We start from the raw sequence: 14,484 nt of genomic DNA, 5'->3' as shown, positions 1-14,484 counted from the left end.
CATCCATTGCCAACATAAGCGTTCTCCTTCAAGTGGCTCCCATGACTATTAGTCATAGACTCAGATGAATCAATTTTATCTTTTAGGAAACGTTCCAAATCTCCCTCAACTTGTTTGTGAAGTAAACACTGTGTCTTAGCAATTCTCACCATAGGATTATTCCCACCAACAAACATATATGACAGTGCTTAACGAGCTGCTTTAAGTCATGGCAATTCTAAGGTGATTCATGGTTTTTAAAAGCCATGGCAAGGTTAGCGTTAAGAAGCGTGCGTCTTTTTGATCTGAAGCAGCACATTGCTTTGCTGGAGTACATAGCTTTTACTTAAGCAGAGAAACAAATAAGTCTTCAAGTTCTTCTCTGTAGTGGTAGCTTGGGGAATCCAGAGACTTCAGAGTGACTCTCCACAATCAGATTCTAACCTCCTCCAGCCCTGAGGCTACCTGCTGCTTCCTTTTCTATACCACTAGCCAACTTTTGGGAAGCAAAACCCGGGCACAAACTTAGATCTATGAAAAACGGGACTTTATAATTCTCCTTGCTTTCTGACTCTGCGCCTTTTGCTACTCAGCTAGTGGGAAAGCCGTTTCATATTTTTCTGGGGTTCCCAAAGACTCCTCAGCACCAGGATACTAGGGGAATAGGGACAAGCATTCAGAATCAGGAAGACCTTTGGGTCCCCGTCCCCTGGTTACTGCTGACACGAGTTGCGCTCTCCCCGTGTTCTCGTCATGTCCTCTAACTTTCTAGAGGGCCTGCCTGAGATGTGGCATGTGCGCCAGGCTGCCCCCCACCCTACTGGCTTACACACAGCTGTTTTTTTCTAGGGCTTTCTTTCTTTCCCGGTGACTGTGTTGACAGACACCATCATTTCTGCTCTCAGAACTCACAACCTCTCATCTCCCTCCCCCCTTTTTTTTATTATTCACCCGTATGAACATCTCTTCCCAGTTCAGAGATGGCACAAATTCTCTTCCTTTGGTCACCCTCACAACATCTTAGCCCTAGAGTACTCTGAACATCTCAGCTTTTAGAATCAGGAGCAAATCCACTTTGAAGCTGTTCTCATTTTCTCTTTTGCTGTGTTCTTTCCCTGAGGCAATGAGGCCACAGCCTGATGGGACTAGAGGAAATGGAAAAGAATCCTCCAGGGAGACAAAAGAAGAAACTTACATATGGCTTGGCCATGTGTCTTAGTGTTGGCCTTTCTGTATTTTTGTAGTTTTTTTTTATATTGAAGTTGTAGGTTCTGTAACTACAAATTCAACCAAAACAGATAAAAACATATAATAAAGCCTGTAACCTATATGCACATCTAATATTTGCATCTATATTGGACATGTACAGATCCCCTTTTGTGATTATCCCCTAAACAACTATTTATAGAGCATTTGCTTTGTATTAAGTACTGTAGGTAATCTAGAGGAGGTTTCAACAATATGGCAGGGTATGCATAGGTTATATGCAAATATCTCAACCATCTATTGACTTGGAATTTCCACATGGGACATTGAAGCCCTGTGGACATTGAGGGCAACTGTATAAATCTGTGGTATCTTGTCCCCTGGTGTATCTTAAGTTGCCTCATAGCAGGTTTTTGTTTTTTGTTTTCCTCAGCAGAGTAGACTCTGAGATTGACCCTGAGAGTCTTGGTGTGCCCCGCCCTGAAGCCTTGGTCAACACCGAGGAAAGGTTGAGATTATCCTGTGGGTTCTAACAGCCACATGCCCATGCTGCTAAGTCACAGGACTTTCCATCCCAGGCTTTGCCAACGATTGCATTTTCTCTCGGTCACCTCTAGAGACGCTGAATAATACCTCCAGACAAAAGTTCACCAGACTGAATGGAATTTTAAAGCTGCTTTTCATGAAATGGAAAGATTCCAGTCCAAGTCACTAAAAAGGATGGCAGATATTAAAAATCACAGTACTGCAAGGAGAGAATTCCAGAATTCACACAGCATGCACTGTGGAGCGCAGGCACCAAGGACTCATCTTAAAGCCTCAGCATGCATTTGCTGAAGTCGTTCTGTGAACTTGGGGGTTACTAAACAAGTGAAAACCCCAGAAAGGGTGACATACAAAGCAGGGACGTTTTGATGGAAGGAGGTAGGCGTATGGGAAGAAAAGACCATAGACTCCCGACGGGCGGGAATGGAATGTGATTCTCAGACGCTCACCCTGAGGTTCGCCTTTGCCCAGGCTCAGCCCTGCTTCTGCAGAAAGGCAATGCTCTGGAAGGCACTGCATTCCTTGTTGAGAGCTGTCCCATGCATTAGTCATTCTCTACTCAACTGGGCACAGAGCCCAAGGCTTCGTGTTTATCCTGGCATGTGGTTCCCTGGGGTTTCTGCTCACTCCATGGGATAGAGTCCCAGGGTCTAGGCTGTGGTTCATGCCTGGGAGCAAAGACCATCTGCTCTTTGCCCAGTGTCTCCATCACTTCCCACTCAGGGCTGCCGGTATTCTCGGGCTCTTCAGCAATAAGCCTCTGGAGGTCATTAATGCTTTTCTTCTACCCTTCCAGAACCCCACAAGGAAAGTATGATATAGAGACGTAACTTCACCCAGACAAACGTCTGTTGCCTGCGGGAAAGGGAAAACAGAACACTTGTGCTGCAGTCATGATTCCTGTTTAAAAGGCTCTGGGATGCGTGGTGAGAACGGCCTAGGGTGCTCTGCAGGGACATCTCAGCTCTGGGATGTGTGGTGAGAACGGCCTAGGGTGCTCTGCAGGGACATCTCAGCTCTGGGATGCGTGGTGAGAACGGCCTAGGGTGCTCTGCAGGGACATCTCAGCTCTGGGATGTGTGGTGAGAATGGCCTAGGGGACTCTGCAGGGACATCTCAACATCAGTGACCTGACGTCCTTCTACCTTTCAGCCAGAAAAGCTGAGGCTCTGACTCATGTGTTCTACACTTCTGCTTGGTCTTTATCTTTGCTCCATTTTGAAGGTGAATGCAGACCCGGGGAGCAATTGTACCATTCAAGGCAGGGAATATGGACCTTGTGTGCTCAGCTTTAATACAAAGGCTAGCCACCGAAAGCTCCCTTAGTCCTCCATCCCGGTGCCCATCTGAGTCTGCCACCTTGAAGCCATTCTCTCAGTGCTTACTGTAGGGAAAGGAAACTGCATCCAACCTGTATAATCTAAGGATTCCTTCTCCCCCTCCTTCTCTTCCTCCTCCTTCCCTTCCTTGATGGAGGAAGGTCATTGGCTAATAAAGGAACTGCCTTGGCCCATTTTATTGATTAGAAGATAGGTGGGAGGAGTAAACAGAACAGAACGCTGGGAGGAAGAGGAAGTGAGGTCAGTCTCGACAGCTTTCCTCTCGGGAGCAGACGCCTCAGAGAGAGACGCCATGCCCCGCTCCCGGGATGAAGCTCCGACCCAGGATGGACTAGGCTGGAATCTCCCCGGTAAGCGCACCTTGGGGTGCTACATACAGATGATTAGAGGTGGGCTAAATTAATATGTGAGAATTAGCCTAGAAGAGAATGGGCCAGGCAGTGTTTGGAGGAATACAGTGTCCGTGTAATTATTTCGGGGCATAAGCTAGCCGGGCAGGCGGCTGGGGTGTTGGGGACGCAGCCCCGCTGCCGCCCTTATTACTTCACTTCCTTCTATTATTGTTGTTTTTATTTGAGACAAGTTCTGTCTGTGTAGACCAGCCTATCCTTGAACTCACAATGGTCCGCCTGCCTCTGCCTCTCGAGTGCTGGAATTAAAGAAGTGTGTTGCTATACCCAGCTCTAGTTTAAAGACGTCATTGGCTTTGTGTACTGCTCCTGCTTTGTGTTGGCCACAGTTGGTTTTTTATAAGACAAGGACAAGGAAACAGAAGAATACAAAGAGCAAGAAAGACCTGGCTGAGAAACAAGGATGGCTCAGCTATTAAGAGCACTGGTTGCTCTTCCAGAGAGGGATTTGATTTCCAACATCCACATGGCAGCTCACAGCTGTCTGTAACTCCAGTTCCGGGGGATCTGACACCCTCACACAGACAAAACACCAATGAACATGAAATGAAAATAAATAAATAATTTTTTTAAAACCAGCTCAGGAGAGCTGGCCCTACCTAGGCAGTGTGTGTATGTGTGTGCATGCACATGCACCTGTGTCTTGCCTAGTGGCATGGGCACAGGAGAGCTTGTGGACTGACCAACTCAGCTACCACCCAAGCCCAGATCCAGGACTTTGACTTTACCCACCTCAGCATCTATCCCATCTATGAGTTACTGGAGGGCAGGAAGGGGTTGGCCCTGTGGAATCATAGCCGCAGGATCTCCACAACTCAGGACAACAGCAAGACATCCAAAAGGAATCTCAGTGAGGGTCCGGTGTTGATGGTGTTGCAGAAGCCAGAGGCCTTGAACCAGACAAATGAATCATTGCAAGAAACATTTGCAAGTAAAGCTGTTTGGGCAGAAGGGTAAACTGTGGGATGCACGGAAGCTTCCGATGCCACAACGGCAAATGAATGCATGATGGAAAGCGGGAAAGATGGAGGAGAAAATGGTGCGTGGACAGCGGAACTGGAGATGTGACCTTTGTCATGGAAGTGAGTTCTCTCTGGCTGCAATTGGTAGAGAAGTGGGTCTCTCCCGGGGGAGGAGGCGGTGAGATGGCTTTTGCTTTGTTTTGTTTTTAATTTTTATTTCATTTTGAGGGGGAGAATAAAGGGGTAAAGGGTGGTTATAGAAAGACTCGGAAGTGGGTGGGGTTGGGATGTATGATGAGAAATTCCCAAAGAATCAATAAAAGAAAAGTTATATTAAAAAAAGGAGAGAGGGAGGGAGGGAATGGAAGGATCTGGTTCCCTCTTCTGACCTCCTTGGGCTCCAGGTACACACACGGTGCACAAACATGCATGCATTACTTTGTTGCTGCTGCTGTCGAGATTTCCTTACTGAACAAGATAGCTTGTGACGGTGCCGTGGGCATCACTTGGTGAGCCAGCTGGATCCCCGTCCCTCCTCCTCAAGCTACACAGCTTTGAAGCCAGGATTTTAGCTTCTCTCACTATTGCCCATCACTTTACCTTTGCAAAAAAGCCATCCTGTGGTAGATGCAGTGAGGCACACCTGCAATCCCAGCACTTGGCAACCTGGGGAGATAACAGGACACTATATTTGTTAGCAAAACGTCTATGCCATCAATATACAAGCAACCGAAGAAAATATCATACTTTATATTTTATCAGCATTGAGAACTTTGGTGTTTCTAAGGACAGTGACAAAAATGGGGGTCTGGAGCTGAAGCAGTGGCTTGGTGATTGACAGCACTAGCTGCTCTTCCGGAGGATCAGGGTTTGAGTCCCAGAACCACACGGTGACTCACAACCACCGTAACTTCAGTTCCAGGGAATCCGGCGCCCTCTTCCGACCTGCACAAGCACCACACATGCATATGGTGCACAGATACACAGAGAGGTAAAATACTCACATACATAAAATATAATAATAATTTTAAAAGGTTATTTTGTTCAGAATGGGGAAAAAATATTTCCAAATTATACATGTGGTGAGGCTCTACTATCCAAAATAGGTAGAAAAAAAAATTCTTACGTCTCAGCAAACAGATAAATAACCCAACTTTAAGACGAACAGAGAAAACTCCTCGCATGGTGAAGTACATTTTAGATTCCAGATTTTGGTGTGTGGAGGAGGCGGATAATGACTTCAAGGCCGACCTGGGCCACTCTAATGAAACCCTGTCTCAAACACGGAAGGGACAAGTAAAGACAAGGCATTCAAGTCGGGCTTCTCCAAGGACGGCATGTGAATGGCCAGCGAGCATGCGCAGCAATGCTCACCGACATCCATAGTCATTAGAGACGTGCCAATCAGTGAACGCCACGTTATACACCTGCCCAAGCGGCTTCGTTGGTTTGTTTTCTAAACTGAGACTGTTGACCTTCTCCTGGTACACTACAGAATGAGGCAGCTGAACGCAGTTGGCCAGCTCCTCAGAAAGTTACATGAATTCAACACGGGCTCCAACCAGGCCACTCCTACTTACGTACTGAAGAGTGGGAAATACACGTTCAGAAAATAGATGCTTGGGTGCAGAAGTTCACCACAGTGTCACCAAGCGCAGCGGAGGCGTGGAAGCATCGTGAACGGCTTTCAGTTGAGGAGCAGGTGAAACACGACCGAGCCACATGATAGATTACTTCACCTTGAAAACAGCATACCAGGAGGGGAAAAGACATCATGCCACAGTATTCTGCGTATTTGAAATGTCCAGAATAGGCTGCACACGGTGGGTCACACTTCTGCCTAGTACTCAGGCCTGAAGCAGAAAATGTGAGTGAGATCAAGGCCAACTGGGCTGCAGATCCTAGCTCAAGAAAAAAAAAAAAAAAAGAAGCAGCAAAAAGTGGGGAAGGAAGAGGAAAGGAAAACGAAAAGCTGATGAAATGTTTCAGATGGACAAATTAGTGAAAGTAGACACGGCATTAAGATGTAGGAGCTGAGGGATGAAGAGGACCAACTGACTGCCATGGCCCTTAGGTTCTCTGGGAGGCTAGTTTAGTGGAGGTGGGTGATGAATTCCCACAAACTAGGTGGCTTATGTAGGCGATTGTTTCTCAGCTCTGGAGGTGAGGAAGCAAGTCAAGGTCAAGTCAAGTCAAGGTGCTAACAGGTCCCTTGTGTGCAAAAATCCCTCTTCTTGGACAGTCTTCATTTTAACATGGCACAGAGCAGGAAGCTTTTGTGGCACTAATTCCATCCTGTTTTATTCATAAAGGCTCTACTCTCGTGACCTATCGCCTCTAAAGACACCTCCATTCCTTTGCATATGCAGATTTCTATACATAAGGATCGAAAGGACACAAATCCGATCCAACACGCGGCTGATGAAATACCCTGGCAGTAGATAGCAGTGATCAACATTCATGAACAGTAGGAGAGAAGCCTCTAAATCATGCTTTCGTGTGAATTACATCTTAGTTAAAATTGTAAATTACTACTATTATATGTGCAACAGAAACTAGTGTGTTTAGTAACTTGCTAAATGCTCTCCTGGATCTAGCTTCTAGAACCGAGAGCTATAGCTCTTACCTCCCTTTCCACGTCAAATATCACAAGTGAGCTTAAAAACGTTCTGATGCTCAGACTACAACCCAGATCAGTGAAACCAGAACCGCTACAGTATGGTCCAGACCAAGAGCGGCTTTGAAAGCATCCCATGGGAATCTGTTCTGAGTCGCCGCGGTGGTTTGAATAAAATTGGCCCCCATAGGTGCATAGGGGAGTGGCACTGTTAGGAGATGTGGCGTAGCACTTGCTGTAGGTGCGGTCTTTTTGGAAAAAGTGCAATTCATTCTCTTCCTGCCGCCTGCCCATCTGGATGTAGAACTCTCCGCTCCTCTCCAGCACCATGTCTGCCTGCACTCCACCGTGAGTCCTGCCATGATGATAACGGACTGAACCTCTGAACTGTAAGCTAGTCACAATTAAATGTTTTCCTTTATTAGAGTTGCCATGGTCTTGGTGCCTCTTCACAGCCATAGAGCACTGACTAAGACAGTCACAGCCCTGGGGTACCACAGTCTGTAGGCTACATCCATTATGGAACACGGTTTCTCATTTTTGATTGTTTTATTGCTATGACTATTTTAGATAGGGTCTCGTTATGTAGCCAGAGCTGGTCAGAACCTTCCTACGTAGCCCAGGCTGCCCTCAACTGTGTGAGCCTCCTGACCAACCCACTAAGTGCTGCAGGTACAGGTGTGTGCTACTGTACCCTGCTTCCTGTCCACTACTTCCTATCCACTCCCAGCGGTGCAACACCCGCAGCTGAGTCAGAGGGGTCCCTGTGTTCCTGCTAATTCATTTTATTTAACTTTCGTGGGGACTTTGGATGCTCAACATTTCAGAGGAACTGATATTTTGGGCTCTCCCTTTCCTCCTGGGATTCGGTTACTGTGATTACGCTGTGGGCCAGCACGCATTTGCTCCACATTAGAGCCAAAGCTGGAGTCCGCCGAAGCGTGCTGGCATCTCTGCTCGGAAAACCCTGGATGTTATATGTAGCGAAATTCTAGGCAGAAACTCAAGATCTCGAGTGCCAGGGCCATGCAAGTGCAAACACATGTCTGTGCACCCTCTCTGATGATCTGACTCAGACACCCGGTTTACTTAATAAGACCTACCTTGGCCTCTGTGGTCTCCAGTGTGCTATGTCCTCCCTTGCTAGCTTCTCACCAAGCCTCTTGGCTGTCACGTCCATAGTCTGGCAAATGTGTCTGGGATGCTATCCCAAGCCACAAGGGCCCCAATCAAATCCACCCATTAAAGAAGGAACTTTTCTTAATCACTCTTCTCCAGAAACTGGAGCCAACTGGTGGGAAAGATTTGACTGAGTAAAGAAACAAAAATCCGAAGGGCAAGGAATGGCCTGGGGAGCAGAATGGGGTGGCTTCTCCTCTGAGAAGGTTCTCGCTTCAACAGGAAACCGTGCTCACCGATGTTGGCGGACTGCAGTAACAAAGAGTGTGACTCTCAGCGGTTTACACACACAAAGGAAAGCATTCCTCAAACATTGCATCTCAGCTGGTGAGAGGACAAGATGCTCTGTTCATGCGATCATCCTGGGTGCCAGGCTCCTTTGGCTGTCTTCTAGATCTACGGCATCTCCATGTAGCTAGCAGACTGGAGATGGCCAGGAGATTGCAGAGGTGGTCTCCATATGCACAAGTAGGGAGCAGGATTTGCTAAGCACTTTAATGCCTCAGTCACTATGGTGAATGACCAAGGGTGTATAAGCCAGAGCAATGAATACAGTAATGGCTGTTAATACACAGGAAGGGTTTCTACCCACATGAGATGAATGTCTAAGCTGGGGTGACAAAGAATCATTGTATCTCTTCAGGCTGTGGGGATTTGTTTGCCAATGAATACTCTTGCATGAACAGTTTGTTCAACCTTTGATTATTTTAGGTTTATTTTATTATTATTATTTTTTAAAGATTTATTTATTTATTATGTATACAACATTCTGCCTCGATGTACGCCTGCACGCCAGAGGAGGGCGCCAGATCTCAGTACAGATGGTTGTGAGCCACCATGTGGTTGCTGGGAATTGAACTCAGGACCTCTGGAAGAGCAGCCAGTGCTCTTAACCTCTGAGCTATCTCTCCAGCCTCGGTTTATTTTACTATTTTGTGTGTGTTGGTGTTTTAAGGCAATTTGCCACCTTGTATGATGGGAATTAAACTCGTGTTCCCTGAAAGAACACCCAGCGCTCTTAATCACTGAGCAATCTCTGCAAACCCTCCTTGGGAATCTTAAAGTCTTTTAACCATTAGGAAGCAACAGCCTTTCCCTTGAGCATTTCCTGCCTTTAGAAGCAACAATATGGCAGGCAGAAGTGGCACCGGCCTTTAATCCCAGTTCTCAGCAGGCAGGGGCAGACGTATCTCTGTGAGTTCAAGGCCAGCATGGTCTACAAGGGTTAGTTCCAGGACAGGCTCCAAAGCAACACAGAGAAACCCTGTCTGGAAAAAACAAAAACAAAACACAAAAAACAACAACAACAAAAAGCAACAGTGTGACAAACACAGTTGCAGATGACTGCTCACAGAGTTCTTTTATTCTTAGTACGAAAAAGCCAGTTCTCTTCAGGTATCAAGCAACAGCCTGTCCAGGGAAGATGGGCCCTGATGTGGGATGTCCTTCTGTACACTGTGAATGTTTCATTACCATTGGTTAACAAAGAAGCTGCTTTGGCCTATGGCAGGGCATAATAAGGTAGGCAAGAAATCCAAGGAGAGAGAGAGAGAGAGCGCCAAGTCGCGGAGCTGCCAGCAGTCACTGGGGAAGCAAGATATGAGGTAACAAACCATGAGCCTTGTAAAAGTATAACGTAATAGAAATGGGTTAATTTAATAAATTGCTAATTAAGAGCAAATTACTAAAAAGCCTGAGCTAATAGACCAAACAGTTTGTAATTAGTATTAAGTCTCTTGGTGGTTATTTGGGAATTGGCGGGCAGGAGAGACACCTTCCAGTTACAGGGATCCAGGAATGTGCTGTTACTGGCCTAAGCCAACCACGGCAATTCTACTCACCTTTGGCTCATTTATCAACTCTTTAATAAGCTCCTGCAGTTAGCACCAGTGTGTTCTGATGTACCAATTATAGGCATGAAGTGGGTATGTGGCTGGATGCCTAACTATGAGAAGGAAGGACAAGACTGATGATAGGGAGATGCTCAGAAAAGAGCTTTCCTTCTGGGAGAAAATAAACGAAGAGATGCCTAAAAGGGGAAGCTGGGCTTTCTCATTCAGCATTTGGCCACTGGCAATGAGATGTGATGCCTGGAACTGGAGCTGTTATTTTGTGACTGTGAGGAGAAAAGACGAGAATCCCAGGAATGGTGAGAGGATGAGGGAGAGGCCTGGCCCAACTGCCTAACCAACTCTGAGATCTACATCTGCCTCTGCTGTGCAGGACACAGGCTTTAGAGTCTTCATTCTCAGCTAAATACTCAGGCCCTTGTGGCCAAAAGTAGCCTAAAAGACACACACTCTTTTCCTTTATCTTTTTTGAGTAAAAGTGAGTAAATACGTAGAACATTTGACATTTTTAAGCTTTGATCATAGAAAGATTTCTGTTCCAAGATATATTTGTGAACATCATGTTGTGTGAATTGTATTCTTTGTGGCTACAATGGCTAGTTTTGACTGTTCATTTGATACAATGTAGAACTTCCTGGAAAGGGAGTCTCAATAAGGGGTTATGGACTTGGGGTGAGATATGGTCATGAGTGTCACTCTGGCCAATGGGATGTTGCGTCCAGTGCCTGTGTCACTAGTTGCCAGGGAAGTTTGTGAAAGCACTTCCATGTGGAGGGACACTCTACTGAAAATTCAAATCTTCTTACATTTTCCCAAACGTAGGCAGCAAAGTCTCACAAGAAGTCACAGTTGCTACGGGTCAGGAAGAACATCTCTTCAGACCGTCCCCTCCGCCTTTAGTGCGACCCAGATGGTGAGAGGGAGGAAGCGGGTCTTAGGAACACAGCTTCTTTGTTCCCACATTTGTTTATGAAGAGCACCATGTCACAGTTCCAGGCGTCGTGACACCTGTTTGGCAGTGGCTGCTGCTCTCCTACACCCTGGTCCGACCCGTGCCCAGGTCACTAAGATGCTCCCATCACAGGAAGAAAATGCAAACTTCCTGGTTTTACAGTCTTTCTGCCTCCACTTCATTGAGTCTTATGTGTTCCCTGAGCCTTGGGTGCAGGAGACATATTAAGATGGATCAGCTGGCCGGGCGATGGTGGCGCACGCCTTTAATCCCAGCACTCGGGAGGCAGAGGCAGGCGGATCTCTGTGAGTTCGAGACCAGCCTGGTCTACACAGCTAGTTCCAGGACAGGCTCCAAAGCCACAGAGAAACCCTGTCTCGAAAAACCAAAAAAAAAAAAAAAAAAGATGGATCAGCTGGGGCTCTAACCGGGAGCTCTTGAGGTAAGTGGAGTTCCTAAAGTCTAATGGATGCTGATGCCAAAGAGGGCAGAGAGAAGCAGTGTGCAGCCCCTGAACCCAGGACTCCAGGTTCCACTGGTTCCCTTCCAGGGCAGCTGACAATTACTATCATGGGCTTATTAGTTTTCAAACCTGGGACAAATGGCTGAGGTGCCTATTTCACATATCACAGCAGACCTGGCCGCCAGGTTCTCCCAGCATCCCTAGGTCCCTACCTGTTACAAGGCCTTCTTGACTGACATACCCACCCCTATCCTGAACTCTCCAGCCCAGGGGACTGGGCTGCCCTTCCCCAGCTGCCCTTCCCTATATAATCCAACCTCTTGGTTACTCAACCTTTTCATCTTCTTTCTTTGAACCTCCTGGCTGCTGCACCTCGTTCTCTCTTCCCAGACCCTCCCCATATGGCCCAGCTCAGTCTGATCAGGTCCACTCTGGACTCTCCCAGATGTCCCTCACAAATCCTCTCCACAAATATGCTCTCCACAAATCTATAGTAAACTTTCTCACTAGGAATGGTCATGTTTCCTTTCCTTTGTTTTTATTTCTTTTTTTCATTCATGGCTCTCCCTCACTTCCATCTCTTGTCTTTCTTAAAATGCCCAGGTAGCCTCCTACCTAAACTCCCAGGACCGACATTGGATTTCCCGTTACAGCCTCTCAGCGTCCTCCTCCTCCTCCTCCTCCTCCTCCTCCTCCTCCTCCTATCTTCCTCCCCCTCTTCACCCCTTCCTTCTCCCCAGAGTTCCTAAAAAATATCAGGATGTTTTCCTAAACAAAAGCCATTTTCCCCACTTAGGAAGAATCTCTTTATTCTCTCAGGACAAAGAAAGGGCTTGAACTGCAGTTTCTAATATGGCTCCAAGTATATCATTACCCCAATTATGGTACACTAAAACAATAAGATTAATAAGAGGGTGGGTAATTTTTATAGTTTTTTTTCATTTTCATTTTTGGCTATCTTTGTTTCTGAAGACATAACAACACTAGATCATGGCAAAGGATACTGTCTGCTCTGTGTGTGTCTTTTTTTTTATTATTTATTTATTTATTTATTTATTATGTATACAATGTTCTGTCTGTGTGTATGTCTGCAGGTCAGAAGAGGGCACCAGACCTCATTACAGATGGTTGTGAGCCACCATGTGGTTGCTGGGAATTGAACTCAGGACCTTTGGAAGAGCAGACAGTGCTTTTAACCACTGAGCCATCTCTCCAGCCCCCTCTGTGTGTGTCTTTTAATCAAGAAATGGAAGTTGCTCCTTCAAGCTCTGCCCCCAGCGCTCTAACTTCTCATTAAGCCTTATGTGGCAACACAAACCAGCCCCAGTCTTCTCTAGTACTTGTAGGGATAAGAGTTGCTTATTTACAAGACTTCAATAACGATTGCTGACCTTGTTTTATAATTCAAAAAAAGGCAAGTCGAGTTGACTAGAACTTGCACAAATTCCCATCTGAAAGTCTTGTTGCTTCCCAGTCCTTGTTGCTAGTCAAGGACTCTGGATGCTTGGGTACCCGAAGTGGTCTTTCAACCTAGTAAGACATACTTTGATTAACCTTTCTTGTCCTGAATTGTTCTTGCTTGCAGCATGGCTCATGCGTACTTGAAAGACTTCTAACCTTGGGCTGGTAAAGGCGTTGGCCTCCAAACTCAGTGATCTGAGTTCACTCTCCGGAACCTATACTGTGGAGGAAGAGAACCAACTCCTGAGAGTCATCTTCTAGGGGTTTCAAGAGCAGAGTGACCCCCCCCCATACATAAATGTGAAATGGGTTCTGACCCAGTGTTAGACCTTGCTTGGCATCCCTCGCTGCCCATGGGCAGATCTGAGCAGTGTCTCTCCCCACGGTCGTCTAGGTAGCACTTCTTTTCCCTCCATGCATAGACGGTACCAACAGAACACTCAGAAACAGAAAAATTACTCTCTCCATGTTCTCTGTCACTATATGTCCACATTCCTGCTTTGTCCCCACCTTTGCCCTTCTTCTTGGCCAGAAGGAAGTCAGAATTTATCCTGGGTGCTGACGGCTGCTCAGAACATGAATTAGGTTACAGGGCAGTGTGCCAGACGCCAGGCCATTCCGTTCGGGCTCTGGTTCATAGTGTATCTGTTTACAGAAGGACTGTTTTAAGGTAGACAGAGAGGAAGCTGACCGAGGATGTTTAATAGGATCTTGTAAACATTTGTATTAGCGACAATCCTTACTGTTTTACTCACAGGCTCTACTTTAAAGAAATGGAAAGACTGAGCCAGCATGGTAGGTGAGAGTTCAGAAGTGTGCCAAGCATCGCTCTTGGATGGCTTAGCATGAATTTCCAATCTCCACCCTTTCCTGCTTTCCTACATTCACAACCTTGATTTGCTGGTCATGTGACCCACCTACCTCCCTATGAAATGCAGACTCAGTATCTCAGCATCCATTCATTTAATGGTCAGTTAGGCACTAAAGGTTTGGAAGTGGAAATGCTGTGCACCCGAAATCCCAGCCCTTGGGAGGAAGAGGCAGCAGGAACTTGATTCAAGGCCAACCTGGGCTACACAGTGAGACTGTCTCATAAATCAGTCAATCAACCAATCAATCGTAGCAAAGTGTGAAGACAGAATGACCTTAAATCCCCAATGACATTAGGGAGTTACTCTAACAATCCAAAATTACTTACGAGCTGATGAGCCGATGACTTGGTTTGTTTTGTTTTTTCAGAAACAGGGTTTCTCTGTGCAGCCCTGGCTGTCTTGGAACTCATCTGTGTAAACCAGGGTGACTTCAAACTCAGAGATCCACCTGCCTGTGCCTCCCAAGTTCTGGGACTGAAGGCCTGTGCCACCATGCTAGGCTCAGCTGATGCCTCTTAAAAACCCAAGCAAGCAAACAAACATCCCCTATGCATTTAATCCTTTGTAACCAAGTTACTCTTTTGGGTGACAAGCACCCTGTGACCTGAGATGCTCTCTGAGACAAGGGTTGGATCCCCGTGAAACAG

Source organism: Microtus oregoni, unplaced genomic scaffold (genome assembly GCF_018167655.1).
Source record: "Microtus oregoni isolate MIOR12 unplaced genomic scaffold, Mior012 000021F_ref0000039, whole genome shotgun sequence".
Lineage (NCBI taxonomy): Eukaryota > Metazoa > Chordata > Mammalia > Rodentia > Cricetidae > Microtus > Microtus oregoni.
The sequence above is the reverse complement of the archived record's forward strand: the minus strand, read 5'-3'. Positions refer to the sequence as shown.